Source organism: Macaca fascicularis, chromosome 3, assembly GCF_037993035.2.
Source record: "Macaca fascicularis isolate 582-1 chromosome 3, T2T-MFA8v1.1".
Classification (NCBI taxonomy): domain Eukaryota; kingdom Metazoa; phylum Chordata; class Mammalia; order Primates; family Cercopithecidae; genus Macaca; species Macaca fascicularis.
The window spans coordinates 93,558,468-93,586,225 of NC_088377.1; the positions used below are offsets into that span (position 1 = coordinate 93,558,468).

The 27,758-nt window shown below is 41.1% G+C and overlaps 2 long non-coding RNA genes across 3 annotated transcripts in view; one reads left to right on the top strand and one right to left on the bottom strand.

Annotated features, from left to right (window-relative positions):
* The window catches only part of LOC123572351 (uncharacterized), a 48,982-nt gene extending 41,013 nt beyond the window's left edge, over nt 1-7,969 (bottom strand). For both annotated transcript variants that reach the window (XR_006696880.3, XR_010585702.2), the window contains exon 1: nt 7,604-7,969. This is a non-coding gene — a long non-coding RNA (uncharacterized lncRNA). The remainder of the gene's footprint in view (nt 1-7,603) is intronic.
* Nucleotides 2-21,655, top strand: LOC102141005 (uncharacterized). The gene is made up of 5 exons (XR_001489450.4): nt 2-2,492; nt 4,250-8,375; nt 9,548-9,742; nt 11,224-11,373; nt 15,346-21,655. It is a non-coding gene; the product is annotated as an uncharacterized lncRNA (long non-coding RNA).
* Nucleotides 21,656-27,758: the final 6,103 nt, after the last annotated feature.

The following is a 27,758-nucleotide window of genomic DNA, read 5'->3' on the forward strand; positions in this document are numbered from 1 at the left end:
AGCAGAAGTGAGATTATTAAAATTAATTGTCGGCTGGGCACAGTGGCTCATGTCTGTAATACTGGCACTTTGGGAGGCCAAGGCGGGTGGATCACCTGAGGTCAGGAGTTCAAGACCAGCCTGGCCAATGTGGCGAAACCCTGTCTCTACTAAAAATACAAAAATTAGCCGGGCATGATGGCGGGTGCCTGTTGTCCCAGCTACTCAAGGAGGCTGAGGCAGGAGAATCGCTTGAATCTGGGAAACGGAGGTTGCAGTGAGCCGAGATCACGCCACTGCACTCTGGCCTGGGTGACAGAGTGAGACTCCATCTCAAAAAAATTAATTAATTAAATTAAATTAATCGTGAGGCTGCCAGTACTAGGCATAGAGATCAAAAAGGTACCAAAGAGAAGATCATCATCTTCCTTGATGGAAGCCGACAATGAATTCATTTCAATTTTACTAAGCAATCCACTGTGCCAGGAACTGTACTAAGCTGTGAGGCTCTGACAGCTAAATACTGGTTGTTACAGGAACGTCAAAGACAGTAACTCTAATGCTTATCATTTTCCTTCCAAAACATGCTTCTACCTGATGACCATTTATTAATAATTCAAGACACTACTGCACCTCGCGGTCAAAGCCAGAGTTGGTGTTGCCTGCATCACCTTCTTGGATCCCACATCCCTTATCCAGTCAGCAAAACCTGAAGACTTCACCCCCTAGATATTTTAAAGTCCTACCCTCATCAGTAGCACCTCCTTGCTCCTTTGCATGAGCAGCCAGCCCTTAGGTGACCTAGCCTGTGCCTAACTCTCCAGCCTTGGCTCTCTCATGTCCTCCTACTCTGCACCCCATGCTTGGGGTTCTGCACTGGATCAGCAAATATAACCAGGAGGCAAATAACAAGCTGGGGACAGTATCTGTAGCACACAAGAAATTCCAACAGTTAGCATATAACAAGCTACTACAGATCAATAAGAAAAACATAAGCAGTCCAAAAAGGATGAAAGCTATAAATAGGCATTTAAAAAAGAAAAATATAAGACATGGGAGGGAAATAAATATAAGAAAAAAGGCTCAACCTCGATAGTAACAAAAGAAATACAAATCAAAACAAGGGCATGACGTTTTCTGCTTGTGTTAGTGAAATAAGGGAGGAATTAAGATCTCTCCTATGGGCTATGAAGTACAAATCGGCAAATAATTTCTCATGAGAAACATTGCTGTATGAAAAAATAAAAGTCTTTAGAAAATCTGCATAACATTGACTAAGCAGTTCCACTGATATAAACTTATCCTAAGAAAATAAGTGGTGAATTGGGAAAATTTTTCAACTTGGAGATGTATAACAAAAATTAGCCGGGCGTGGTGGTGGATGCCTGTTGTCCCAGCTACTCGGGAAGGCTGAGGCAGGAGAATCGCTTGAATCTGGGAGGATTTTAATGGTAAATTAATGGAAATAATCCAAAGTTCCAATATAAAGTGTTTGTTAAGTAAATTCTATACGATAAACTCTGCAGCTATTTAAAAGGGAAGTGTGGAAACATAATTGTTGACATGAGACAAGCAGTTATTGGTAAGTTTTAAGAGAAAACAGTTAATACAAATTTATGTACAATATTTTATTTAAGCAATTTTTGTATGCATAAAATGTCAGGAAGAGTACCTATCAAACTGTAAATAATGGTTATATCTAGAATAAACTTACTGGTGAGGAAATTTTGGGGAATTCTATCTACATTTTTCTATCTTTGAACAATAAAATGATTTATGTTTATGATAAAAATTGGTTTAAAAATGACTCAAACAAGATTGCCAAACTTAGAGCTATTATTCAATGCAAAGCCTTGAGCAATTTAATTTTTAAAATAAAGTCAACAGTTTAATCCAGAAGATATTCATTCATTTTCTAAGAGTCAGGCATGGTTGTGTGCTGAAGTGAGCTGTTCTTAAATGATAATTCACATGGTTGCTTAAGTAAATCTTGTCAAATTTCAATTTATGAAAATGTGCCTTGATCTGTGAATTTTGACGATTATGCCAAAGCTATTTTGGTGTAGGTTATTAGGCAATATAAATAAAATATAATTAAAAATAAAATGACACGTTTACAGGAGTATACACATCTGTCAAAACTCATCTAACTGCACATATAAGATCTGTGCATTTTGCTGTATGTAATCATATCTCGAAAATGTGAAGGAAGACAAAAACATTTAAAAATCTTACTTTTTAATCTAAAATTTTTAATGAATCTCTAAGGCTACTGTATTGAATCAGTTAAAAACCAAAACAGGCAGACCTCCACTTCTGACCATGATGGAGTCGTCGGTTTCAGACAGACCTTCCACTGAAAATAACTATAAAAGCTGGGTATAAAAACAAAACAAGAATAAGTACAACCATTTGAAGCCATCAGCAAGATACCAAGGAAGCTAAGTTTCCCCGAGAATCTGGAGTTTCAAAAGACAAAGTGAAGATCCTGTAGAAAAGAAAAACATATCAAGGTGAGCCAGACGTTCTGTGTTCAAATGTCTCTCAATGCATTTTCTGCCCCCTAAGTTGTGCTGGCATCAGATTAATAAGAAGAGAGAAAGAAGAAAGCAGCTGCTGAGAAGATAGAATCTAAGTAGAAATTTTGATTTGGTGAAGTGCTACAGAGAAAAATAAATGAATTGAGGATATGCAAAGGAGAAGCATAGCATTATTACCCTGCTTCATAGAATCCCTCATTGTTACGGTTTGAGTGTTCCCTCCAAAACTCAAGTTGAAATTTCATTGCCATTTTGACAGAAGTAAGAGGTGGGACCTTTAAGAGGTGATTAGGGGCCAGGTGTGGTGGCTCACGCCTGTAATCCCAGCACTTTGGGAGACCAAGGTGGGCAGATCAACTGAGGTCAGGAGTTAGAGACCAGCCTGGCCAATATGATGAAACCCCGTGTCTACTAAAAATACAAAAATTAGCCAGGTGTGGTGGTGCGTGTGTGTAATCCCAGCTACTCAGGAGGCTGAAGCAGGAGAATCGGTTGAATCTGGGAGGTGGAGGATGCAGTGAGCTGTCATCTCGCCACTGCACTCCAGCCTGGGCGACAGCAAGACTGTCTCAAAAAAAAAAAAAAAAAGTGATTAGGTTATGAGGCTCCTCCCTTGTGAATGGATTAATGCCTGATGTCATTATTGTAGAAGTAGGTGAGTTATCAGGAGTTCGGCCCCTTTTTCTTCTCTGTATCATGTGCTTGCTTGCCCTTTCACCCTTCTACCATGGGATAACGCACAGAGATCCTCGCTGGTTGCTGGCACTGTGCTTTCGGACTTCCTAGCCTCCAGAACAGTGAGACAAATGGATCTCTTCTCTTTATACGTTATCCAGTCTGAAGTATTCTGCTATAGCAATGGAAAACAGACTATGACACCCATGTTGTTTCAGAGTTACCTGTCTTTACTCTCACTGTATGTGAGCAGAGCTAAAATTAAATGGAAGCTTTCATCTAAGCTACAAAATCTTAGTGATACAAAGGATTCTGTTAATCTTTTAGTTCAGTTACTCCCAAACTCCACTGATTCATGGACCCTGCACGAGTCATCACCAAGTCCATGAGAGAGGCCTGGTGTAGCAAACGTTTAACAAGTGCTGCCTGATGATTCTTATTTTCAGGGAAGTTTGGAGTACAGTGATCTAGGGCAATGATTCTCAGAGAACTGGAGCTTGCATAGCAACATGAATATGACTTGAGGTGCTTGCTAAAAAATAGAGATTCTTGAGCTTCACTCTGAGTGTCTCAGTTTGTAAATTACCAGAGGTGATTGTTGTGTGCAGGTAGGTGTTGACTCCAGGTTCAGCTCACCTCTCCCAGTCTCCATCCAGTGATTGTCCAGCCCACTCGTGACTATTTCCAGAGAGGGGGCTTCCAGGCCCCTTTCCCTGCCTGTGAAGGTCACTACTTGAATATTATTGTAAACCTCTGTCAAATATTGTCTCCATAAATTTAGGAATGTGTATGCCTCTCACATCCAGTATTAAGACACAAGAATCAGACTTTTAAACTCAATTTTGTATGATATCATTCTAACAGAAGATTGTTCCCACTCATTTTGTCAGAAAAAAATGCATTTTTGACTAATCTCTTGTGACAGCTATGTTTACAGGTCCTTTCAGGGGTGAATGGAATTTGTAGATCCATCTGAAGACCACCATTTTGCTTCTCAAAGATTCCAAGTGATAAGTGGTTGCTCTATTAGGAAAAAAATCTCTTTTTCCTTCCAGAGAGGAGAATTAAAAGACATCCAGAGTCAACCTGACAGTGCAGAACATGAGATCTAGCATTCATAAACACCTCCACAGTCTCACAGAGAAGAGGAGGGAAAGGCAGCTGTCAATAAGAACATGGACACATTTATTTGGCTCCCAAGGCACGTATGCAATGTAGGATTTTAACTTTTCCCATGGATAGCTGGTGTTGATGAAGAGAAGAAACCTAACTCGAGTCAATAAAGTTCAGATCATAAACATCCATGAGCGTAAGGGAAAGCATGTACAATCATGATGCAATTCCCTTACACTCTGCTTCCACTGTTTGCTAATGAGCAATTTTATTTCTCTGAGCCTCACTTTCCTCATCTGTAAGATGGGACTAGTCACACCTTCCTTACTGTCCAGAGTAAATGGGAGAGTAAATGAATACTGCCTAGCCCATGCATGGCATTCAATCTACAGTAGATATTTTTTAGTTCTTAATAATGTCCTTACCAGGTCATTTTCAGATGCTCCTGAGTTAGAGTCAATCAGGAATTTCTTTAATTGCTCCAAAAGGACACAGCATTGTCAGCTTCTTGGCTAATCCATATTAATGTGATAAATTGGTTCTGGCAAATGGGCTTCTAGCTTGTCTTCCCTTGTGTCCCAGTCCTTGGTTTGCTTCCCATCTCTCCATGTTTTTGTAGGTACTCCAGAAGTGAGGTCCTATTGGTTCCTGCCCTCCCCCTGTCATCCCTATCCTTCTAGATGCTTAATTCCAGACCACAAGGCTGGGCTCTGACTACCTGTTGTTGATGGTTCACTCTGCCCACCAGGGGACCTCAAGGGTTTCTGCATACCTTGTGTCACCCCTGAGAAGACAACAAACCAGTGACCAACACGTTCAGAGGGTGGAACTTCCCATGGAAGGCAAAGTGTTGACTATTTTGCTTTCACAGAATATTTTTTGGGGAATCTCCTCTTTTGGTCCCCAGTCTTTTGAGATATCTCTTAGGTCATTCTCTCTTTATTGGGTTACTTCTCTTTATCCTCTCCCAAGCATGAGTGCAGAAAGTGGGCCCAGCATTTCCCCAAACTGGAGACATTCCCTTAAACCCAGAAAGGCTTCAAAGAACCAAGAAAAGGTACAGGAGAGAAAAGATACAGCACATGAAACACACCAGCACCTAAAGTCAGGCTTCTTTAAAACTCCACTCCCTCGGGCTCTTCTTTGGACCCATGATCTGTGGCTCCTTGCTGGAGATCTAATAGCTCTCCTGGGAACACCCCTGACTCTGACTGCCTGCCTAGATTTATAACTTTTACTTGCTATAGGGGCTCCCTACCTTAACCACACCCCTTCTGATGTCTATATACCACAGCTGGTCCTTCTAGCTTTGAAAGCTCCCAACACTAGCATTAGAGAGACAAATGTTGGTTTTGCCATATGTCCCAGCTATTATGAATAGCTTCTCACTAACATGAGAAGTTATGTGCTCACTTGCATCTGGTTCTGCTTATGATGGGGAAGAATTCAATGGGCTTAGAGGATGGAGTCTACAATTCTATTCCCCAAACCACTTTACTGGAGAATTCTAGGCTATTTAAAATATCCACTGAATATTCTTGAAGAGAGGGAGAAAAAGAAGAAGGAAAACCCTTATCTACTCTGATTTTGCATCTTTGAATCTGACTCACCCCTGCAATATACTAAAGTCAAGCAACAAAGGGAATCCTTTAGCTAATCCCTTGAATCATCTGTTCTAACACCAACCAGCTCCTGACCTCAGTGTTGGACCCCATTCCCTGACCCTTATCTAGTGTATGAATGTGACTTCCTTAGTCACGGTGTCTAGCCTCCTCCAAGGACTTGGGTTTGGGCTACCTGTGGGTTCTTCCCCTGCTAGACCTTTCTATTTTTTAGCTTTAAAAACATTTTTCTAATTATGATGAAATATACATAACAGAAAATGTAACATTTTAGCCATTTTAAGTGTAGAGTTTAGTGGCATTAAGTACACTCACATTGTTGTGCAACCATAACCAACATATCTCTAAAACATTTTCATCTTCCCCAAACTCCATATAACCATTAAGCAATAACTCTCTGTTCCCCCTTCCCCCCAAGCCCCTGGAAACCACCATTCTACTTTGTGTCTTTATGAATTTGAATGCTCTAAGTACTTCATGTTAGTGGAATCATACACGATGTAGCCTTTTATGTCTGGCTGCTTTCACTTGGCATAATGTCGTCAAGGTCCAGCCATGTTATAACAGATGTCAGCATTTTGTTCCTTCTTATAGCTGAATTATATTCCATTGTATGGATATGCCACATTTTGCTTTTTCATTCATGCATCAATGAACACTTGATTTGTTTGTACCTTTTGGCTAAGGTAAATAATGCTGCTATGAACATCGGTATATAAATATCTCTTCAAGATCTTGCTTTCAATTCTTTCAGTTCTGGTATATCCCAGAGTGGAATTACTAGATCACATGGTGATTCTGTTTTAATTTTTAGAAGTTCCACCATATTGTTTTCTGTAATAGCTGCACCATTTTACATTCCCACCAACAGTGCTCAAGGGTTCCAATCTCTCCACATGCTTGCCCACATCTGTTATTTTCTGTGTGTGTGTTCCTTTTTAATAGTGGCCATCCTAGTAAGTATGAGGTGGCATTTTACCGTCATTCTGCTGTGCTTCTTGACTAGCTCACTCACTGTCAGCCCTTCTTGACTACCCAGCCCCAGGAGGCAGCCTGCCATGCTAAAGTCTTGTCTGGACCTATAGCAGGAGGACGATAGTTGTTAGAACTCCTAATAGCTCCCTGATACTGTCATTTGTTGAGCAAAATTGTTTCTTAAATCTAAGATATATAATATTTGACACACACAGTTAAGGCACAGACCTGTGAGGATGGAGTGATCAAACAAGATGACTTACTAAGTGTTAGATTTCTGTGAATGAGCACCATCTCCAATTCTCCATTGCAAACTAAAGAAGTCGTCTCTCAGGAGGTTATGCAGCTGTAGGGCTCTTTATGTTACATGTAACATGTCAGTAGAATAACCATAACGAGGGACTAGAACAATAGTGAGTAAATGAAAAGGGTAGACTGGCAGAGTGGGGTTCATATTGGCGGAGGGATGACAGGGACTGAGAATTAAAACAGAAACCACAATTTTCAAAACATAAGCCTCACTTACAAAGCAGGCCAATTTCTCCCGACCACACCATAATGGGCATCACAGACAATCTAAGTTCAAACCTTGAAACACCAGCTCTTTCTGGCCCATTTGTTCCCAGATAAGACCATAGAGAAATTGAACTGTCAGTAACTCCACACAGACTTGTGAACCCCAAAGATAAGACCACTCACCTTTCTAGAAACTCTCCAGTTTACAGAATCTGATGAAATCTTGTCAACACCATCTTGTGACTAACTCCAGCCCCCAAAGATTTATTGGGTGCCCTTTCCTTAATCCTCGCTTTTGAGATGCCTCCAACTTCCCCACAGCATGCAGTTTCCCATTAATCAGCCTAACTTTGTTGACTACAGGTGTGTTCCAGCTGGTCTTAGGCTACAGGACATTGAAGAACATCAAATTACATGCAATGCCTAAAGCTAGTTGTCTGCAACTTCATGACTCTGTAAATGATCAAAGCCTCTCTTTCTGGCCACCTCTCAATTTCCCCCTAGCTCTCACCTTCTCCATCCTCTTCCTCCAAGCTCCTGAAATGCCACACTGGACAGCCGGTACTCATACTTTTATTTATGCAGGCTTCTTACAAAAATGAATAATTAACATCATGAGAAAATTCTCAGGCTGGCCTGAGAATAAAGCAATCAAGACCACATTAAAATTATGTCTTTTTTTCCCAAGACTCATTAAGGAACTGTGAGAAAATCAGTACACCAACCTGTTGTGAAATCCCAGTGTAATGTTTAACTAATTTTCTGCCTTTGAGCAATATCCCCGCCATTAGCTTTCTTTTTTCCTTACTGGCAGTTTTACTTAATTTCTTTGAGGTGACATAATGAAAGAGTGAAAAGAACATGTACCCTGGGTTCTACAGCCACCCCCTACAGCTCCACTTTCTGACTCACGGCCAGGAGAGTGCTGACTCTGTTTTTCCAAGTCCAAGGGGAGGTGGGTACCTCTTCTCTCCACCCCTACTGCTTCCCCAAATAATTCTCCCTTCCTTCTGGACTTTGCTTAATTTACTGGGGAGAGTGACTGATCCTTCCTGGCAGCCTAGGGTAGAGCCTAACCCCCTTATTCATACCTTCCCGCTTCTCTCCCATCCACATTGTTGTTTTGAAAGCAGTTTTGTTCCCTTGTCCTCCCTTGCTTCTGGTGGAATTGATGGGTGTACAGGAGGCAAACCAGTCCCTTCATGGCAAATTTCAACTGAGTCAGAGAGAAACTTGGCCCTGCAACGCGTAAGCTCAGGAGCTGTTGGTGGCCTTCCCAACCAAAAATGAGGCAAGACAGTCCAAAGCTAAAGGGAAGATGAAGTAGAGGCTCAGAGGCAAATAGAAAGGACACCCTTCCTGGGCTCTTTACTGTGTCCCTGGTCCAGTCCTGTGCCTTCCCTAGGTCCTGCAGTCTCTGTTCTTGGAATCCATGAGCCTCTGCAGTGCCCCTCCACTGCATTTGCTCAAGTGGGCTCCCATGGCTTTCTGTAACTTACAACCAGAAGAGCCTGAGAAAGGCACCAGGCTTCTGTAGCTCCGTTTCATGACCCAGGAGAGCCTCACTCCCTATAAAAGGTGAGCGTCTTCCCTGGCCCCAGTAACTGCACCAACCCCCTTGGGAAGCTGTCCCTACTCCCTAAACTAAGTTAGCCTATCTTGGCTCTGTGCTCCCTGCCTCTCCTGTCAAGCTTCTGCCATGGCCCTTAGCCCTTCAGCCTGAGGCCACTCACAAGCCTAAGAGATCCCACTGGCAGGCAAGGACTGGGTCACAACCACTCCAGGCCCCTCCATCCTTATCATTGTTGCCACGTGTACTGGGGTACACATGCTGCCAGCTTGCTTGCTCAGGTTCATAAGAGGTTGCTTCTTTATTAGGAATTTTCCATTCTTCCTGTGCATAATGTGCAGGGCAGTTACACTTCAAACTCACCAGTTAGTAATATCTCTGTTTCTGTGGGTTAGAGTCTTCTTTTGGGGGTGGCCAGGCTGCTTGTGCATCAGTGCTTGATCTTCCAGATCTCCCTAGCCCTTCATTTTCAAGATGACCTCTGGGTGTGGGGAAATTGGGGAGTTCAGGGAAGTGAGGAGGAATGGACTCTAACTCTACTTATTTGATTCCTGTAGTTCCTTGGCATCCTGGAAAGGACTACACGTGGATGGCCCCTACACCATGCTGACCTCTGGAGCTGAAATCTGTAGCTGGCGCATTTGCAGTTGATCTCTGGGCTCCATCTCAGTGGCGTAGCCCTCCCCCTAGTTTTGGCCCCAACCAGGTCCTTGCTGCCACCCTGACCTGGGTACTCAGCCCTCCCCCCATAGGTATGGGATCTCTTTCCCTCTGGAATAGCAAACCTCATCAGCCACATCCTCAATAAATTCTGCTTCTTCTACAAACTGTGTATACGTCTTGGGAATGCTAACCCAGGCTCCCTGCCACATCTGCTGTACCACACTGTCTACTGTGCTGTAGACACCCCTCCCAGGGTCCCAAACTCCACAGTTTTTTTTTTTTTTTTTTTTTTTTTTTGAGATGGAGTCTCGCTCTGTCGCCCAGGGCACCCCACCCTGGGTCCCAAACACCACACTTTTCACTCTGCTGCAGGCACCACTCTTAGGATCCCAAACGGGAAATCCCTCTGCTCCTGGCTACCCTCTCAATATTTCTAATACCTGGGAGCCTTGGTTTGGGGCTGAAAGGTGGTGTCATATATCTCTGACTGTGTGTTCACCTGTCTCTGATCCTCTTCTCTCCCTCCACTTTGCTGCCTCAAAAGGGACATGCTTCCCTCTCCCATTTTATTTGACCTGAAACCCTCTTAGGTCATTCCCTTCCCCTTACCTAGGCCAGTGCATCTTCAGACCTAGGAGCCCAAGGCAAAGCCTCTATGGAAGGAGTTATGTGCTGAATCCTCCAGTTTCAATCAACATGAAAGTTGCAGAACAATTAAGAGTAGGGACCGGCCAGGCACGGTGGCTCAGCCTGTAATCCCAGCACTTTGGGAGACCAAGGTGGGCAGATCACTTGAGGTCAGGAGTTAGAGACCAGCCTGACCAATATGATGAAACTCTGTCTCTACCACAAATACAAAAATTAGCTGGGCGTGGTGGCGCGCACTTGTAATCCCACCTACTCAGGAGGCTGAGGCAGGAGAATTGCTTGAACCCAGGAGACGGAGGTCGCAGTGAGCTGAGATCATGCCATTGCACTCCAGCCTAGGCAACAAGAACGAAACTCCGTCTCAAAAAAAAAACAAAAACAAAAAAAGGTGTAGGGACCACCAAAAGTGAAAATATATTGATTTAACAGCCCCCAAATATTATACCTATTAAGCATATATTGAATGCCTAGTATGTCTCTGGAACTTTATATATTTTATAGTTAATGAATATTATATTTTATATCATATTATATATTTTATATGTTATATTTTATGGCTGGCCAACCTAGCAGGTATCATTAGCATCATTTTGTAGATAAGGAAACTAAGACCAGAGAGGTTAAACTGCACGTACTTGAAGGCAGGATTCAGATCTCGATATGTATAATTCCCAAGTTTTGCTCATCACAGTACACCATCTTCTGGGCGTCTGTTACCCTCATCCAGCCCTAGTTGCCATACGGAACATGCTCTCCTAGTGTTAACTGAACAATCAGATGAGGAAAGAATGAGTGAGGGAATTTCCACCAAAAAACCCAAAGACTTCTTGGTATATCCAAAGGACAGTAGAGATAAATAAAAATTTCACTGTGATTTTTTTTTTTTTTTTTGTAAAAAGTGTTATTCTATTATGCTTTGCAGCTAACAATCAAAGCACTTTTGTGTAATATCTCATCTGGCCATTGTAAGGATCAAGTGAGGCAGAGGAAAGGGCATATATTATAAAGCCTAATTTACAATTGGAGAAACGGAGGTTCAGAATGCATCAAGATGCACACAGCAATACGACTGGTAAGTAATCTTCTAATTACCTCTCTCTCCACCTACGTATGACATGGCACTTTATCATTATTGAATTATTGATTGATGCAAAAAAACTTGTAAGATTTAGATCTATTAACACAGTGACAATCCCATTTATGTGGGGAACGCTTACCCAGAATGCCCAACAATGCTGAACACAGACGAGAAAGGAAATGTAGGTGAAATAAATAAAGCGTCTTGAGGGTCAAAATAGATGCCACAGTAAAACCCCGAGAGGTTCCTTAATAGGAGAGTCCCTTGAGCTTTCATTCAAAACTTATTTTCTCTTTTTTTAAAAGTCAATTATAATTTCTTTGGTTTTTAGCCTTTAGCAGATTAAAGATAGCAAATGGGAGCAGGGAGGCATGCATGTTATCTACAAGAAGACAGTGAGGGAGGAGACAGGAAGAATATAAAAAGCATGCACAAGAACTACGAACGTGTAACAATCTAGAGCCAGTCAGTGAAGAGAAACAACCACTTACACCTAAATGAACTCCAGCCTGTCCTCCCTTGCAGATATTGCAGAGGACAGAGCAAAAGTAGATTGGGAAATTTGATCTTGCTTCTACTTTAACCCTTTGTTCTTTTTGAATGGAATGGTTAAGAACTATATCAGTTTCCAATTACTGCTGTAACAAATTACAACAAACTTAGTATCTTCAAGAAACACAAACTTATTATCTTGTGGTTCTGGAGGTTAGAAACACAAAATGGGATCTGCAGGCTAAAATCAAAGTGTGGGCAGAGCTGTACTCCTTTTGGAGGCTCTGGGAGACAATCCGTCTCTTTGCCTTTCCAGCTTTCAGAGGCTGCCTTCATTCCCAGCACATACTCACTTCCTCTCATTGCTCCAACCCCTGTTTTCATGATCAGGTCTCCTACTCTTTCTTTGAGCTTTCTGCCTTATGATTATATAGATCCTTATGATTATATAGGGCCTATCCAGAGAGTCCAGGATAATCTCCCATTTCAATATCTGTACCATTCTAAACAGCTGCACAATCTCTTTGGTTATGTAAAGTACTATATTCACAGATTCCAGGATTAGGACACAAACATCTCTGGAGGGTGATTATACAGGCTACCACATTAACAAGTGAATTTCATAAACAAAGAATTTCATAACTAATGTCACCACTTTACTGTCTAGAATCACTGCTCCTCAGCAGGGAAAATGGAGGCAGCCCACACAGGTGAAAATCCACCTGTTCTTCTCTGAATGGCCAAGATGTGGTAGTCAGCAGATTTTGCAAAAGGCAAAAAGAGGAACACAAGCTTATACAAAAGTGTATATTCAAACATGTAAAGTAAATGTGCAAGGGAACTTTGGTTTTATTCTCACAAACTGGAAAGAAGAAATGAAAGCCAGTACATGGTATCTGGCTTGAAGAGAGGAAACCAGGCCTGGGCTGGGGTTTCCCACACATCATCTCATGCCAGCAGCCCAGCGCAGGGACTGATGTTCACTCCAATGACCTTGCTCAAGAGGAAGAGCTTGTATCATGATGCTAGTACAAAAACAGGTGTCCCCAAGGTTTTCATGCAATATCTCAATCTAAGTGGCTAAAATTAAAGAGGAAAACTTCATTTCACAGAATTTTCACATATGTGGAATTCAGAGTAAAAACTTGAGAAAAGTAAGAGCTTCCAGACCAGGGGTCTTTGGGCCTGAGATCCATGAAAATAAACAAGTTAGTTTCAGGGGTCTATGATTTTTTTAAATTCATGTGTAAATTTTAGTGTACTTGCATTAGCTCCTTTTTTTTTTTTTTTTTTTTTTTCTGGAAAGAGGATTCATAGCTTTCATCAGATTCTCAAAGGGGTCTGTGACACCGTAAAATATAAGATTCTTTTTTGGATTATCTTGAGACAGGGTCTCACTGTCACCCAGGCTGGAGTGCAGTGGTGTGATTATGGCTCCCTGCAGCCTTGACCTCCCAGGCTCAAGCCATCCTTCCATCTCAGCCTCCTGAGTAGCTGGGACTTACAGGCACATGCCATCCCATACCTGGCTAATTTTTAAATTTTTGTAGAGACAGGGTCTCCCTCTGCTGCTTAGACTGGTTTCAAACTCCTGGGCTCAAGCGATCCTCCCACCTCTGCCTCCCAAAGTGCTGGGATTACAGGCGTGAACCACTACACCCAGCCTGAGATTCTTTACATAAGGTGATCAATTAGGAACAGATAAAAAAGCCTCATGTCATTAATTTCCTGATACAAGAAGTTGTTTCCTTTTATCTATGGAATATGCTTAAAGTCAATATAGGGACCAGCACATATGCAAGCGCTAGAGCCCAGCCTCAGCTATTCCTCAAAGGACACTGTAACACAAAGAAAAGCAACTTTCTACTTTACAGGAATAGTGGGTTTGTGAGTTTCCCAACAAAGGGCTTTGCATATGGCTGCCAGCCCTGATCATGTGGGTGAATAATAACAGAAAGCAAAGCAATTTAACCATATTGAAATAAACTTATTTGCCTTATGGCATAAGTCAACAGTGAGGGCAGAAATCTTTATAAGTTTTCTTAATTTCCATGTCTACAACAGTGCCTGACTGTAGGTGATCAATAGTAGCTGATTAATAGAAAAGCATTGAATGAATTCATTAATGAAGAGATTTCTACAACCCTATGAAGACTGTGGATCCACTTAAAATAGGCTGACTTTATAATTTATTTTACCATTAATAAGAAATATGGCTGAGCCCGGTGGCCCATGCCTGTAATCCCAGCACTTTGGGAGGCTAAGGCATGTGGATCACCTGAGGTCAGGAGTTCGAGACCAGTCTGGCCAACATGGCAAAACCCCATGTCTACTAAAAATACAAAACATTAGCCAGGTGTGGTGGTGTGTGCCTGTAATCCCAGCTACTAGGGAGGCTGAGGCAGGAGAATCACTTGAACCAGGAGGCAGAGGTTGCAGTGAGCCAATATCGTGCCACTGCACTCCAGCCTGGGTGACAGAGCAAGACTCCATCTCAAAAAAAAAAAAAAAAAAAAAAAAAAAACAAGCACTATTTCCTTATATTTACATTAAAAATTCATATATGAAAGAAAATGGAAAGGAAAGGCCACTACCTGATTATTTCCATCCATAGCATATAATTTAAGACCTATGACTCCATGGACATAGAAGACCTAAGTTTCAGAGCTGACAGTGACAGGATGAAAGGTTTCTGTTTCTGTTGGTTGAGAATGAACTATTTCCCTGCATGTTGAAATTCAAGCACATTATTCTTGGGTGCCATACCCTTACTGTCTTGTTCTTGGCGTGGCCTGTATAAGCCTGCGTGAATGAGTTCTACATGCGCGTCTTGAGGCAGCCCACCAAACAATAGGCTTTAAGTAGGTCAGTTTTAGAGTCTGAGCAATTTCTCAATCAAAGAGTGGAAGGAAAGCTTCTGAATCTGAAATTAAGATTTCTTATATCATGACCTGTAGCCATGAGGTTTTCTGACCACTCCAGGAGGGAACGCTCACAGGGTTTTTGAAGAAAGGTGCTTGCTGGTTGTTTTACCTGCTAGGTTTGCAGAGAGGCAACTTCATATGAGTCATGTTACAGGAAACACCTGGTTAGATGATGCCATTGTCTGTTGGCTTGAACTCTGGGAGAGCAGAGGCACTGGAAAGGGCAGTGAGAAGGTGGTGGTTCTGGAGGAGCTAAACCACTTCTGAGTGTATTCCAGCAAAGCAGTGAATGCCAGGGTAATGGATGGTCTAGCAAATGGCCTGCAAGAGTCTGGTTACAGTAGAAGACCCAGGGATGAGGTCTGAAGGCAGAGTCACTCTGGGTCAGAGCAAACTGGGCAGGTGGAACAGGTGCTAGTAACTCTAGGTCATACCCAAGACACCAGCTAATTTTTTAGGCATTAATACAGGCATCACGAGCATTTACATTTTTTTTTCCAGGAGGCAGGAAAAGGCATTGAAATGATTCAAAATTCTGGTTCTATCCTAGAGTGACTTCAAGCTGGGGGCATTCTAACTCAGATGTCCTCAGCTGAAAAGTCAATTGGACTCTAGCCGTGCAGACCAGTGAGGATGGAAATGATTGCAAAACCAAGATGGACAATGTTGAGATGGCCTCAACCCTGCTACTGAGATTGGCCCTTATGGAGGAGGATATTTGGTCCAGCATTCAGAGTCTAAAGGGTACAGAGAGTGAGAATTTATTTCAGGCAGATACCAATAACCCTGAAGGCCCGGTCCAGCAGGCAGGGCATTCCTGAGATGCAGGCAACAGGTAACATGCAAAGTCAGGTGCACAGTGGGATGTGGTTTGAGAGATTAGTGCCCCTCCCCAGTGAGATTTCCACAGCCATCTGTGGGATGGTGGACTGATGTCATTCTAGCTCCTTAGGAAGGGGCAAGAGCTCACTGGAGGCAGGGGCCCGGTGTGTAAGAGTACTGGGTGGGAATCCGGTCAGACAAGGACCAGGAGAGATTGGCAGGGGGCTGAAGGGTCAGGCCTAGAGACTGAGCCAGCAGGCAGCACAGAGGGCTCATGGCACCAGATTTTACCCCAAGCACAAAACCCTGAGATGGATTAGTCCCTAATTTCAGACCTCTCTAGCTGTGGATAGCTGACATATTTTCTTTCTCTGGGGTAAATTAGATCAGGACCTGGGAGGATTATATTTTCTGGGAGAAGCCCTGGAATACAAGATTTGATATACTTAAAGGGAGCTCACATTCCCTTCAACCTGGAGCAACTCACCTGGGAATGTCTGAGTTGGCCTCAAAGTCTCAGCCAAATCCAGACCTGTCTAAGGAATGTGGAAGCTAAAACCAATTTCACCTGGACCTTTGCCCCATGGCAACATCCTTGCTCCATGAATTGCTGCCTACTTATATGGAAGTTGAAGAGAGAAGACATGTTTTAGCCAAACAAATAACACAAATGATTTTTATTATGGAATTAAATAATTATGTAGATATATTAGAGCAAAGTTATTTTATCTGGATTGCATTTGGCCTGTGCGTCCTATTCGAAAACAATCTTTAAAAAAAAAAAATTTACATCCTCCTACAAAACATTTATTCAATTAAAATGTGAACGACTAGTACCATAATGGTCCCTTGAAAGCAGGATATGGGAAACAACGGCATTTGAGGGAATGTGGAAAGAAACAACAGAAAGGATTCTGGCTTTGAAATTAGTAACCGGGCTTTCATTCTGGGCTTTGACCCTGGCCAAGTCATCTCAAGCCCCTGGTCCTTGTTTTCTGTACTGTCCTGCCTGTGTTACCTGCTTCTAACCTGATTCGGGAGTCCTGGCCCCTTTCTTGACTTCTGGAGGTATGGGTGGAATCAAGATAGATGTCTCACCTGCCAGCTCTGGGGAGATTCTATCAACCTCATGGTTGAGGGTAGATAATAGATTATCCCAAACCCTGCTCCAAGGTGTAAATGTTAACAAGATTCTACAATCTCAGTCCCCACTCCAGTTGTGATACGTTCAACAAGCCCCAGATAGATAACTTCACCTCCCTGCCCTCACTTTCCTTTCCCTGCCCCATCACCTTAACAACACACACCCCAAAACAAGTGATATCGGTATTAGGAGACCCGAAAAGTGCGAGCCAAAAAAATGTAACCTTTGCCCAATGTGAAGATCCTTGTTGTTGAAGGTTTCCTGTGTTTCTTTTCTGAGTCAGGGTTCATGTTCTTTTGGGACATGCAGCAATTACTCTGATCACTAGAAAAGCCCACTGCTTTTGGACTGATGTGACCCAAATTGAAGAACCCTAATGCTCCCCAGAGCACAAGCACCAAAGAAATAATGCAGGTCAGCCAAAGCCCTTGACAACCTGCATGAGGCCGACTGGCTGACCATACTCCAACCTCCAATCTCACACCCTGTTCTGATTATCAACTGTTACGTACAAACGACCCCAACATTTAGAGGCTTAGAACAATGACCATTTTATTCTCTTTTTTATTGATGGGCTCAACTGAGCGATTCTTCTGCTTCAAGTAGTGTCAACTGTGAGACCTGGACTCAAAAAATACTCGAAACTTCATATAATAAAAAGGAACGCAAAATGGTAGTCACTTTTCTTTTCTTTTCTTTTTTTAAGGGAACAGAGATTTATTTATTTTTGCTTCCATTAAAGATATTGAGTTCGTTTCTTGTCTTGAATGTTACAAACAAGACAGAACTTTTGGTCCCATGAAATTCACAAATATAATTACTTTTAAAAACTATACATTTTAGAAATATTGACTGGTGACCAACTTACACAACTTCCATGGAAAACTGCCTTACTTCAATCCTTTCTCAGAGACTGCAGACAAATAATGAAAACAAGTTTGGGGCCAGGCACGGTGACTCACGCCTGTAATCCCGGCACTTTGGGAGGCCGAAGCGGGTGGATCACCTGAGGTCAGGAGTTCGAGACCAGCCTGGCCAATGTGGTGAAACCACGTCTGTACTAAAAATACAAAAATTAGCTAGGCATGGTGGTGGGTGCCTGTAATCCCAGCTACTGGGGAGGCTGAGGCAGGAGAATCGCTTGAACCTGACAGGCAGAGGTTGCAGTGAGCCAAGATTGTACCATTGCACTCCAGCCTAGGTGACAAGAGCAAAACTCCATCTCAAAAGAAAAAAAAGAAAACAAGTGTGCATCTGCATAATTAGCAATTGACTTCATATTTACATTTCTATTTATTTGGACCAGTAACATCTCTTTAAAATAATGATATTCCCTAATTTCTTTTGTTAAAATTTTATTTTATTTTAAGTTCCGGGATACATGTGCAGCACGTGCAGGTTTGTTACATGTGTAAACGTGTGCCATGGTGGAGTCACTTTTAAAAGCACTCTTTGGGGCGTGAGTGGAAAAGAAAAATGCAGGCCAATTCAGACTGACCCTCTAGGCTTCAGTCCCTTAAGGTACCAAGTACAAGTCCCAGTCCTACAGCCTCACTTCACTTTGCCAACTCTGCAATCTCCACTTACGGCAGTGTTCTCCTCCCACCTGAAACGAATTTCAAGGCTGGCAAGAAGTAATTCGTTCCAGCTAAGAGCAGTTTGGGCATCTCTGAACTGTTGAACGAGGACCTGCTGCTGCAGGCGCAGAGACCTAGGACCCTCTGTGTCTTCTCTCTCTGGCAGGCGAACATCCGTCTGGCTGCCCCTTTCTCCGCTGCTCTTCAGAGCAGCTCTGGCTTGAGGGTCTGAGCTCAGTTAGGTGACACCAGTGTTGCGCTTCTCCACTCCTCTGGCCTGGGTCAGGCCTGCAGTCTTTAGGGAAATGAACTTTATCATCTTATTACAAAAGCAGCACAAGAGGAGGAAATTGCAAGACTTCAGACTTTACAGCCTGACAACATAACACTCTCATTTCCTGTTTTCTCTCTGCCCAGTTTCGGGACTGCGTCTCAAATCCTAACTTGATGCTCTGCCCTCAGTACATTCTTTGCTGACCTGATTCCTCAGCATTTGCATCAGGGTTTAGTTCTGAGACCCAAATTTGGTGTCTTTAATGCACTTCCTTTACATAATGCTCCTGAGAACATTTTTTAAAATCCCCATCTATTTTACCGTACCGGCATAATATCTAACATTGCCTAATTTTTCTCTGTTTTGCTCACTTATCCCCCCATGAACATTTGAGTATCTGCCATGAGTTAGCTACATATTCTACAGTGATGGGGCTCAATAACCTGCTCTCCAGGAACCCACAGCCAATAGAGTAATCAGATGAGCACCCTAATGATGAAGTGCCTGGGGAGTGGTACAGATGGAACAAACATGAGGGATAGGGAAGGCTTCTAAAAAGAGGAAGCCTTAAGGAAAAGGAGGCATTGTCCTAGAAGATAAGGAGAAGGAAGTCCCAGGCAGGTGAAAGCTCATGCGAAGGCACTGAGGCATGAACATTTGGGCGTGTCTGGGAGCATCCAGGTAACTCGGGGTGATCGTCCACAGGGCACGTGTGAATGATTAGAAACATGCCCAGAGAGAAGAGCAGGTTCCAGATGTTGAACAGCTCTTTGAATCCTTCTGAGTAATTTGCTCTGTATCTGGAGGGCAAGGGGGAGCTTTGACGGGTCATAAGCAATAGGATGATATGACTTACTGTGTTTTAGATTCAGATTAGTATTTTTCTTTAATTTTATTTTTTAATTGTGCTCCTGGGCCTTTCTTTTTCTCTAAAAGTCTATATTATCTTAACGAAAAGTCATTTAAGCACATATTTATAGTGGCTATTTTCCCAAATCTATAAAAGCATATTCATCCGCACTCCAACTTTCTCCCATCACCCAAACCTTCCATTGAAAGCACTTGGCAGCTGTTTGGATATGAATGTGGATTTAACATTTTGAGCTCTCGCTTTGGGCTGAGCACCAGGTAAAGCGATTTTATGATCTTCTCCCCTGTCCCCTTATTCTGTTTGTTCCCTAACTCCTGGTACAATGACATGGAATATCAGAAAGACAGACCTTTAGGCCTCATGCAGGAACTTCAAAGAAGCCAGTGATAAACTGGTCTGAGTTTACATTGTGCATTTGGGGCAGCTGAGGGGTTGATCCCTCCTACCCCTGCAGTAAATAGTCACTGTCCACTGCAGTACAGGTCAGTTCTCAGCATTGCCATTCGTTTAGCCACTTCATCTCTCATATCACTCAACCACAACCACCCTAGTTTGGCCATATCATTTAAGAGTCCCATACAGTGCGGTGTTCTGTATCCTACATCTGAACCATAAAGCTGTTTTTGGCACTTTGTTCATGTTTAATTTGAAGCTTACTGGATTTTACTTGGGCTTCATCCATGCACGTATCCCCAGAGGAGATTTAACTAACATTTTTTTTTAATGTAGTGGCAAACCCCCAGTAAGGCAGGAGCCTGTCTGTTATTCACAATGGCCCTCCAACCACAGGTTAGCCTGACTCATCTGAGTCTCAGCTATTTTCTTGAGGATTTTTGTCAGTTCTTATTTTCATGAGCTCCCAAGCACAAAGATTGGAGGCAAAAGAGGGAACATCTATCTGCTCAGCATTCAAAGAAAACCCCACTGGGGAAAACAGGCAGAACTGTGTGCTTCTTCTCACCTTCCAAAAACTTATAATACATGGTGATCAAATATATTTAATTTAGACAAAACATTTATATATTTTATACATGGCATATATGGTGGACAATTAATTCCCAGTATCCTGTTTCCCTTTTTTATAACCCTGATTTTTTTGTTAAACACTTTGCCAACATCTTCCCTTGTAATGAGGAGTGGTCATATGGTGCTATTTCTCAGCATCCCTTGCAACTAAGCATGGCCAATAAAATGTAAGCAAAGTGTCAGGGGAGACTTTTGGGGGAAGCTCCTATATGTGATGGTGTGAGTTCCTGGAACATAGACATGATGACTCAAGCTCTAGCAGTCATTTTAGACCTTTAGCTCATCTTAAGGATGCAAGTCAGCTCTAAGAGTGGGACAAGAAATTAGGAGTTTAGGTCCCTAAAGACATCATGGGACTGCCATACCAGTTCTGAACTGTCCACCTCTGGACTTTTTAAATCTAAAACTGAATGAATAAATACACTTCAAGCTTGTTTATGCTATATTTATTTTGTTTTATTCTGTTATGTGCATTCAAAATTAACTCTACACTTTGGAGGTCTAGGTAAAGGTAGTTCAATCCCACCCTGCCCCCAATTTATAGCATATGTATGTCTAAAGCCCTCCCCAAGATATTATACTTGCTAATCCCTGAGGTATATATTTGCATGGCCACTGCACCTATGCACTTGTTTCTACTTGTGTCTCCTTAGCCCTGTCATTCTCCAATCCAAACATCTCAGTTTCCTCATTGGTTTCCACAGAAATGCCATTCACAATCTGGGCAAAATATCATTTCTCCCATGCACAGCACAACAAACTTACAAATTTATATAAGACCTTCCTATTAGCTCTGGTCTTGTTGCCACCCCACCTCCCAACACTTCTCTCAACATTTCTCATTCTCTTTAGTCAAGAAGAATCTGATGTCTCATCTATCCCTGCTTCTCCCTTCTCTCTATCTGTTCTCCACTCTTATCCCCTTCCATGTGTCCAAATTCTTCCACCTTACATATAAAAAGCCATTCACTTGCCACGGTTCCTTTCCCCAAACCCCAAACTTTCTACCAGGTGCCCAGCAGACAAAAGAACTTCTATTTAATGTACTTCATCATCTTTAGAAGAGAATTGTGATTATAAATGGCATATTTTTTCCAATGTATGTAATATTTCTGGAAATTGAATAAAAGTGTCACAAAACCCCCATTCTTTGTGGATATGAATATATCTCTAAACATCTCCAGAATCTCAAAGCATATGAATGAGTGGGTGGGGAATGAATGGGGAGAGGGTAGGAAAGGAGTGTTAAAGAATAGATCCTGTTGTTGGCTGGGCCAGTTTGCAGTACTGGGACAACCACCGCTACATTATTAATGCCTCAAAGATCATTGGTGTATTTCCTGCAGCTCTTCCTGCTGGACGCTATCAACGTACCTCTTAGGAGATAGGTTCTCTCCCACTATATGATTACATCCCATGTTCCTCCCACCAGTGACAGTATCAATGGTTGGTCAATCCACTGGGCTTTTCTGAAGTCCTACTGTGTATCTTTGTGCATGCATTGCTAAAACAAATTCATTTAAGTGTTCTGAGATAACATACAAAGGAAACCATATTAAAATTCCAATACCGATTTAGATTGTGACATCAGGAGGATGACATAACAGAAGATCCCCCAGCATCACTCCCCCTACAAAAATATTACCAGAAATGATTTGAAGACAAGAACCTCATTCTGAATATACAAGAATTCTGCAGGAGAAGCAGAGAAATCTTTTGGGCCAACAGAATCAAGAGTAGCTGAAACTGGTGAAATAAATTGTCATTTCAAACTGCAAACCCCTTCCCCAGCCTGGCATAATGCACTCACAGGGGAGTTCCCTAGACTCACAGTTTCCAAGATGAGAGGAGGAAATTGAAGATGAATGTATGAGCTCCCCAGCAGTGTGGGAATCTTCACAGGAAGCACATTCTGGTCCTCTCCTATGGGAAGCACTAGGAGTCCAGGAGGGTTGAGCCACCTGGCATGAACTGGGGACAAAGAGCAAGGGGCTGATCACAGCGACTGGCACATGAATCATGGCAGCTAATCACACCCCAATCAGTGACACCATGTTGAAGAGACTGGCCAGCACCATGGCACCACAGGGGACATGATTCACAGGAAGGCCTGAATCCTTGGCAGGATTTTCCACAAAGCTCCAGTGCTTGCTGGAGCCTCTCCCTGGCTAGGAACAACTGAAAGGTCAGGATTAAGTTCTGGTGCTTACTTATGTCTTCCCCAGACTAGGAAACAATGGCAAGACAGTAATATAGTTCCAGGGCAGCATTTAATATGCAGTGCTCACTAGAAGTTTTCACCTGACTTGGAAACAACAGGACAACAATTTAGTTCTGGAGCAGTGTTTAAGTTTTCGCATTTGTTGTAAGTCTTCCCCAAACCAAAAATCAATGACGAAGCAATTAGTTAGTTCTAGTGTAGTGTTTTAGTTTCAGAGTTCATTATAAGTCCTTCCCAGAACAGGAAGCAACAACAGGCCAGTGTTTAAGTACCAATACTAAGAAGTGAAGGTCAACACCACCAAAGAATAACTGCAAAAATGGAAAGATATGACTGCATCCTCAAATGCACAGGCGTCAATGCAAAGATGCAAGGATTGTGAAAACTCAGGGGAATATGACACCAACAAAAGAAACCAATAAAGCTCCAGCAATGGACCTGGAAGCATTGAAGACCTACAAAAAGTCTGACGGATAGTTCAGAATAATGCTCTTAAAGAAGTTCAGAGAATCATAAAAAAAAATAGGTAGAAACTAAATAAAATTTGAAAAACAATTCAGGGACAAAGTGAGACATTTGACAAAGAAATAGGAACAAGTTTAAAAAAATAAATAAAAATTCTAATTAAAAAAACCAAAAAATTTCATTAGAATGCTTCAACAGTAGACTTGACCAAAGAGAGGAAAGAAATTAGAAAGCTTGAAGACAGAACCTATGAAATAACCCAATCAGAGAAGGAAAAAAGAAAGAAGAGTGAAGAAGCCTATGATAATTATGGGTCACCATCATGTGAAGTAATCATGTGAAGTAATTTCTTTAAGTAGACTTAAGTAATTCCCGAGGCAGATGAGAGAGAGAAAGGCATGGAATGCATATCTAAAGAAATAAGGCTGAAATTTTCCCAAATCCAGAGAAAAATGACAGCATCCAATTACAGGAAGCTCAGAGGTCACCACTTAAATTCAATCCAAAGAGGAATTCACAAAGGCACATTATAAGCAAATTAACAAAAATCAAAGACAAAGAAAGAATACTCAAAGTAGCAAGAGAAAAGAAACATCTCATATTCAACAGAGTTCCAATATGGCTTTCAGTAGATTTCTCAGCAGAAACCATGCAGGCCAGGAGAAAATGGGATGCTATATTCAAAGTACTAAAAGAAGCCACCTATCAACCAAGAACACTGTATCTTCTCTAACTACAATGGAATTTTTAGTTTTCTAAAAATCAATAGCCAAAGAGCATTGGAAAGTGTACAAATCCATGGAAAGTAAACAACATGTTCCTAAACAACAATTGGGTCAATGAATAAATTAAGATAGAAATTAAAAAATTCCTTGAGACAAATTAAAATAAAAACACAAAATACCAAAACCTATGAGACACAGCAAAATCAGTTCTAAGAGGGAAGTTTACAGCAATTCCTACATCAAAAAAGCGTAAAGATTTTGAATTAAAAACCTAACAATAAACCTCAAGGAACTAGAAAAGCAAGAACAAACCAAACCCCAAATTAGCAGAAAAAATAATAATAAAGTTAGAGCAGAAATAAACAAAATTGAAACCAAAAAATACAAAAGATCAATAAAACAAAAAGTTAGTTTAAAAAAAAAAATAAGCAGAATTGACAAACCTTTAGCTAGACTAAGAAAAAAAAGACCCAAATAAATAAAAGTAAAGATGAAAAATGAGACACAACAACTAATATCACAGAAATACAAAGGATTATTACAGACTATTTTGAACAACTGTATGTGAATGAATTGGAAAACCTAGAATAACTGGATACATTCTTGGGCACATACAGCCTACCAAAATTGAATCATGAAAAAAATAGAAAATCTGAATAGACCTATAATGGGTAACAAGATTAAAGCAGTAATGAAAAGTCTCCCATCAAAGAGTAGCCCAGAACCTGGTTTTAATGCTGAATTCTACCAAACATTTAAAAAAGAAATAATACCAACCCCACTCAAACTATTACAAAAGTTGAAGAGGAAGGCACACTTCCAAACTCATTCTATGAGACCAGCATGATACTAATTCTAAAGCCAGTCAAGGACATAACCAAAAAAGAAAACTACAGGTCAATATCTCAGATGAGAATAAATGCAACCATCTTCAACAAAATACAAGCAAACCAAATTCAACAACACATTAAAAAGATCATTCACCATAATCAAGTGGGATTCATCATAGGGATGCAAGGATGGTTCAACACATGCAAAACAACAAATGTGATCTCTATCACATTAACAAAATCAAGAACAAAAATCATATGACCATTTCAACTGATGCTAAAAAAGAGCATGTGATAAAATTTCACATCTCCTCATGATTAAGAACTCTTAACAACCTGGTTTGAGGACATACCTCAAAATAATAAAAGGCATATATGACAGACCCACAGCTAATGTCACACTGAATGGACAAAGACTGGAAGGCTTTCCTCTAAAATTTGGAACAAGGCAAAGTTGCCACTTTTACCACTTTTATTCAACACAGTACTGGAAGTCCTGAACAACAAATGAGTCAATGAAGAAATTAAATAGAGCAATTAGGCAGGAGAAAGAAATAAAGGGTATCTATACTGGAAAGGGAAAAGTCAGATTAGATTTGTTCACAGATGACATAATCTCACATTTAGAAAATCCCGAAGACTCCATCAAAAAACTATTAGAACCAATAAATGAATTCAGTAAAAATTGCGGGATACAAAATCAATATATAAAAATCGGTAGCACTTCTATACACCAAAACTGAACAATCTAGAAAAGAAATCAACAAAGCAATCCCATGCATAATAACTACAAAGAAATAAAATACCTAGGAATAAATTTAACCAAAGATTTAAAAAGATCTCTGCAATAAAAACTATAAAACACTGTTGCAAGAAATTGAAGAGGACGCAACAAAAATGAAAAATATCTTATGTTCATGGATTGGAAGAATTCATATTGTTAAGATGTTCATCACCCAATGTGATCTACAGATTCAATGCAATCTCTATCAAAGTACCAATGGCATTCTTCACAGAAATAGAAAAAACAACTCTAAAATTTATGTGGAACCAAAAAAGAGCCTGAATAACCAAAGAAAAAGGAACAAAGCAGCCGGGCACGGTGGCTCGTGCCTGTAATCCCAGCACTTTAGGAGGCCAAGGTAGGTGGATCATTTGAGGTAAGGAGTTCAAGACCAGCCTGGCCAACATGGTGAAATCCCATCTCTACTAAAAATACAAAATTAGCTGGGCATGGTGGTGCACACCTCTAATCCAAGCTACTTGGGAGGCTGAGGCAGAAGAATCACTTGAACCCAGGGGGCGGAGGTTGCAGTTAGCTGAGATCCTGCCATTGCACTCCAGCCTGGGCAACAAGAGTGAAATTCCATCTCAAAAAAAAACAAAAGGAACAAAGCTGGAGGCATCATACTACCTGACTTCAAAACATACTACAAACCTACAGTAACAAAAGCAGCAAGGTACTGGTATAAAAACAGACGAATAGACCAATGGAGCAGAATAGAGAACCCAGAAATAAATCTGCGTATTTGCAACCAACTCATTTTTGACAAAGGCTCAGAGAACATTCATTGGCTAAATGACAATGTCATCAATAAACAGTGCTGGGAAAACTGGATATCCATATGCTCAAAAGTAGAACTAGACCCCAATGTCTCGCTATATACAAAAATCAACTCAAAACAGAGTAAAGACTTAAGTGCAAGACCTGAAAAACTATAAAACTACTAGAAGGAAAAGGTGGGAAAATGCTTCAGGACATTGTTTTTGGCAAAGACTCTTTGGGTAAGAACACAAAAGCTTAGGCAATAAAAGCAAAAATAGACAAATGAGGTTACATCAAGCTAAAAACTTTTTGCATAGCAAAGGAAACAATCAACAGAGTGAAGAGACAACCTGCAGACTGGGAGAAAATATTTGTAAACTACCTAACTGACAAAGAATTAATAGCTAGAATATATAAGGAACTCAAACAATAGCAAAAAACCTGATTAGGAAATGGGCAAATGATCTGAATAGATATTTCTCAAAAGAAGACATTCAAATGGCCAACAGGTATATTTAAAAATGCTCAGCATCATGAACCATGAGGGAAATGCAAATCAAAATCACCCTAAAATATCATCTCACCCCAATTAAAATGGCTATCATCAAAAAGACAAAAATAACTGATGCTGATAATGATGCTTTGAAAGGGCACCACTAGCACACTGTTGATGGGATCATAAATGGTACAGCCCACTATAGAAAACAGTATGGAGCTTCCTCAAGTAACTAAAAATAGATCTAACATATAATCCAGCAATCCCACTGCTGGGTATGTATTCAAAAGGAAGAAAATCAGTATATTGGAAAGGTATACTGACATACTTTGTAGTATAAACCCATGTTTATTGCAGCACTGGTCACAGTAGTCAAGATATGAAATCAACTGAAGTGTCCATCAACGGATGAATGGATAAGGAAAATGTAGTACATATACACAATGGAATACCATCTGGCCATTAAAAAGAATGAAATCCTGTCATTTTCATTGACATGGATGAAACTGGAGGTTATTATGTTAAGTGAAATAAGCCAGGCACAGGAAGACAAACACTGCATGTTTTCACTCATTTGTGGGAACTAAAGAAGGTGATCTCATGGAGGCAGAGAACAGAACGATAGATAACAGAGACTTGGAAGGGTGCGAAAGGGTGAATAAAGAGAGGTTGGTTAATGGCTACAAAAATACAGTTAGATGGAATAAGTCCTGGTGTTGAATAGCACAGTAGGGTGACTTTGGTTAACAACAATTCAGTGTATATTTCAAAATAGCTAGAAAACAGAATTTTAAATGTTTCCAACACAAAGAAATGATACATATTTAAAATGGATATCCTAATTACCCTAATTTGATCATTACACATTGTATGCACGTATTGAAATGTCACATGTACACCAGAAATATATAGTTATTATGTAGCCATTTTTTAAATCTTGATTTAAAGACCTTCCCCCCAAATTTC